The sequence below is a fragment of the Phytophthora infestans genome, genomic scaffold (assembly GCF_000142945.1).
Source record: "Phytophthora infestans T30-4 supercont1.96 genomic scaffold, whole genome shotgun sequence".
Classification (NCBI taxonomy): domain Eukaryota; phylum Oomycota; class Peronosporomycetes; order Peronosporales; family Peronosporaceae; genus Phytophthora; species Phytophthora infestans.
In genome coordinates, this window is record NW_003303663.1 from 334,581 (window position 1) to 339,631 (window position 5,051).

Here is a 5,051-nt window from a genome sequence, read left to right on the forward strand (position 1 = left end):
TTGTGGAAGCCAAAGAACAACGATTTTTCGCTTGCAGGTAGCGAAGCTACTTTGCTGAAGACGACGGCTCCGCTCTCAAGTACAACGGGTTTCATCTCCAACAACCTTCACAAGAATGACTGAATAACGACGCACGTTGCTAGGCCTGCTAGTATCCGGTTAGTTGTTGAGCTGTGATAATACATGGTCCCCCAACGTTGGTTTGTCTGCCGTTATCGTATGTAATTATTGTGGCTTTAAGAACTGTTTCAGAAGCCCCCAAAAAATTGACTTACTACTACGTTGCCAGCTTTAGCCGAAAACTTAATATTACGCAATTTAACACCAAAACCCTGCAACCTAGCGTGACAGACTGTTTGTACCGGTAATGAATACAATAACAGGATTACGTCTCGTTTCCAAGAGCCACTACAGGGTTCAAACCCTCGAAGGAAGGAGATATTTTCTGTCTGAAGAATCCACTGGTTTGCCTAGTTATTCTCTAAAACCAGTGCCTAATTTAGAAACGGTTATCCCAAACAAATATTTTTCAATTTCTTTTTATTCGTTCGTCGAGCTGTGTGGTAATAAATAGACCATGCTCTGCTCCACGGTTCATAATCGCTAGGATAGTCGGAATTAGACTTGTTTTTCTATGTGGGCAAAAAAGTATTACGAACGGCAGTAAAAACCCCATCCATAGCACTTGTGAGTGTTGATGCAGTTCATTTCGTAATTTACATGATGGCTCGAATTCCCGTTGTTCTATCGATTATCTGTTTGTTACCATGCGCTACAACGTCGCCGTTCCAGTCCTTTGAAACTACGACAGCTTCTGCTCGCATTGGGGTCGTGTGTACCAAAGTTGAAAGCATTATCTCGTCGCTATCAAGGATGTGTATCTGCGAACCATGTCACATTTGCGAACTCGATGAATCTTCAGACACATGTATCTACAAGGAGCAGGAAGGACTCGATTTATCGGATGGATCGGACTTAATGACTGACCAACCTTTGCTCGAACCGGCAGATTGGTTCCTAACCGAAGAGGAAATTACAGCGTCGCGAAGGATTTTTCCTCGAGCCGATCTGGCCACTTACACGACGGGGAACGTTGTGGACACGTACACAATGACCGAGGAGTTTTTCGATGCTGCATTTAAAGACCTCTCTTCCACCACGTCAGGAGATCGAGTGATGCTGGCGGGCTGGAGCACAGACCTGATTCCGTTCCAGCCCAAGGTTGATAGTGGTAATAAGTCTCGATTTAACAGTGTGATTGAAGGCGTGGTCCAGCGAGGTGGCACTTTCAACGCATTGGTATGGGCGAATTTGATAGAACAATCGCAGAACGTCAAGGTTCGCGACGTCATAAACGCTATTCCAGCGCCATCGATTTTAGGAGATAAACCGCTTTTCCTCTTTGACGATCGAGCGACCACAGTCACATCTTTGCATCACCAAAAAACTCTGATTATTGCGTCTCGCAACTCCACCGGAGTTGATGAACACCCTGTGGCTTTTGTTGGCGGAGTTGATATCACATCGGATCGCTGGGATACTATCTACCACAATGAGTCAGCTCGTCGCAAAGATACCGGTGTCAAAGTGAAATACGACGGCTGGCTTGATGGTCATGTTAGAATTCATGGTCCTGCTGCAAAGGATGCGGCAGCAAACTTTATTGGTCGCTGGAACGCCGACTATGAGCCAACACAAGGTCTCACTAATGATTTGCTCGGCTTTGAAAACCCTTCATACTATGACTTAGATCCCCTTAACACCTTGGTTCCGGACGGTACTCGCCTAGGACGCGTAAGCGTATGTCGTAAGTTACACCATTGCGAAGAGCTTGGTATTTGTATTGGCCATGTGTTTGCCTTGAGGATTTGAATATAAATTTTCAACAGGTTTCCTAGACAATGTCGTAACTCATACGGCATTGTGAGACTGCAGTCGACTCTCTAAGTCGTAACTATCTACAAATGTCAATAACAGGTGGCTGTGCTGATGCCGCTCATTTCAGAAAACGCAAGGAAGAAGGTACATCAGTTCAAGAAACTTAGCATTCAACCACACAAACCTAGCGACTCAACAATTGACTACACATTCAATCCGCCCACGTCGGTCCGGTTAGTGGCATCGTCACCGGGGTTTCTGCCGTCAACGCCTTGGTCACAATGAAGCCGGAGCTCCCGCCGTGTTTTCGTTCGCCTTCCAGCACTCTGACCGGGCCGACGCAGCACAACTCGCTTCCCTAAGTCCGGTGGAATCGCTTGGCCTGCTTGGAAGTCGTCATGCCAGATTTCAAAACATGTTTTCGCAACACCCTTGTAGTCGCGGCGAATCCGGTTGCACAGCCAGCACTTCGCGCTGTCGACAGAACAGCGTTCGCAAAAGTACGACGTCGCGTACGACTTCTTTTTATCTGTCCGCAAGAGTGCACATACCTTGCAGGACCGCTGGCGTCGCTTCTGGACGCCGCTGACGGTAACCCAGTCTTCGGACTGCTGCAGCGAATGTGATAGCCGGACCGGTGCGCGCCGTCGTTTCTGGCTGGAGGAGGGTGGTGTTAGTTGTACTCCAGCAAAATCTTCGGCCTTCACTTGAAGGAGCTGGTTCTGGAGAACTGCAAACCACTCCGGGGGTTTATCGCGACCGTCCGTTTCATTTTAGCAGCCTCTTTGTGTGACAAGAACGCATTTACCAGCGCTAGGTCGAGAAAGCCTAAAAAAGGCTTTTATAGTATTTTTAGAACCGCGTGGACATCTGTAGTGAGTACGATTGCAGGCGGAGTTGATCATGACGATCTACTCCGCCCATCCAGTTCTGGTAGTCGTTCACAGCTGCCGGACAACCGACCTGAATTGCACCGACTCGCTTCAACTTTCTCTCGATTGTGGACGGTGTCATTACGGAGCCTGTACACAGGTAGTAAACAGGTTTCCGATCCCACCAGATGTAGGAGACCATGCTCGGGACGGCGACCGAACGCGAAAAGGCGAAAGAGCCACGGGGGATGCTAGCTGGACGAGTCTTGCTCTTAGACACTATGCTCTTGTTGAACCCCAAGCGGTTCGTCATAATTGTCCCCACCACGTAGATTTGCATAGCTAGGAGCTCAACCGCAAGGAGAATTGACGAGTAATACCGGTCGATAACGACAGCATGCCACGGGCACCGCAACTCTGGAGTTAGCGCAAAATTCAAGTTCCGGACGACGGCCGCTGCTCCCGTTTTGAAGTCAACGCCAGTGTCTCTTCCATCAATATTATTCCGCTTTCCAACATAAACTTCAAATCTACAAAGTTACGACATACATAGTAATTAGGATCTGCCACAACGGGTAAGTTACGACATTGAAAATAAGACAAAAAAACAACCTGTGACAGTACGCGGTCTTTGCATCACATAACATAAATAGTTTTGAGCCGTATCTGTGAGGCTTGTCAGACATGAACATGCGGGTGGTGTTGCGCCTCGACGTTGCAGGCAGCACGCCTTCGTCGAACGAGAATATGGCAGGGAGAGACCAGCCAGCTAAGAAACGCTGTTGGAGCTTGTCCACCACTGGGCGCACCTTCCACAGGTTGTCGCGGCCGTGGTCCACTGTGTTATCTTCAAAGTGAAGATCCCTCATAATTGATTGACATCTGTCGCGGCCCATGTAACGCCCAAACAGCCCAGCAGGTATTTCCCCATCTTCGATCATAGACCAATGCGCGGCGAAGCGTCTCTTCTGGGGACAAAGCATCCGAGCGACAAGAAGCCCGACGACATGAAGGATTTCGTGGGCACTGTATGCTTGGGCTGCCCTTAATCGCCTGGCAATTTGTGCGACGGTCTCACGCCGGCGTCCGGACTGGCGTGCAAACATTTTTTCTGCTCGCTTGTCCACTTGCTGAAGTCCATAACGATTCGTCTCAGTAGCGATAGAAACCCATAGCGTTTTTGGCATGAAGTAGAAAAGAGTGAGGATTGGCGAGCGCCAAACGTCAAGCAGCTCGCCCACAGGTCTAGCTTCCTCCTGACCCAGTCCGGGATAAGCATTAGTATCCGTTTCGTACTCCGTCGAAACCGGTGTCCATTGCATAGATCGAAGAGTGTCCTTGTGAGCCTCCTCAGCCGCTTTGCTCAGTGTAGTGCTGCCAACATTAAGTGATGCCAGGAGAGATTCATCCATGGCGACAGCATCACTGTCTGAAAGAACGTCTTCATCTTCGTCTATCACGTCACCTTCGGAAGCACAGTCGTCATCACAGATGCCGGCACCATCGCTCTCGTCTGAGCTATAGTCCTCGTACTCACTGCTGTTCTCCCCATCCTGCAACACGTTCACGTCATCCGTGGCTGTCAGCGGTACTCGAGCTAGTCGTTGTGCAACGATGAGGGTATTGGTGGGTCCAGTGCATTCGTCTTCCCCTTCGCTCTCCATTCCCGACGCCTCGGATAACATGTGCAAGCTTGTGGCAGCCTCTCTTTTTTCTGTTCGGCTTCTCGATCACTCGGGGAGAGATCAAATGCTCTCATAACCGCAGCCTGCGAAAGCTCAACCTCCGATTCACTGGAGGATCCGAACATCTGGTCGATAGTATTTTGTGATAGCAGAGCACTTGTGTCAATTTGGGAGGGTGTAATGCCGTTTTCAAAATCAGTTCCTGCATTATCATGCCGTGTATCGCTCCCGACTTCCTCTGGGGCTTGATCATCTCTACCCCCCTGACCATCTTTACCAGCATCCGCTACCGCGTCTTCCTCAGCCAACAATCCCGACTGGAAGGCGTAATCGACAACCGCACGCTCACCTATGAAGACGTGAGCTCTCTGCGGACTTGTGTATGTCCACTCTGTCTGCAGTCCTCTCGGCCGCTTGGACGTCCACCCCACCGCCTTGAGCTGTCGCCATAAGAGCCCAAAGTCAACGTCGTGTGCGGCGACAGCTAGGGCGGCAGGTTTCTCGCGGCGACTGGAGCGCTTCCGTGTCATCCAGCAAAATCTCGAATGAGCGGTCAAGGATTCACCTTCCACCTGATCCCCATCCCCTGACCTGGTTTTGTTTTCGTTCCTGAAAA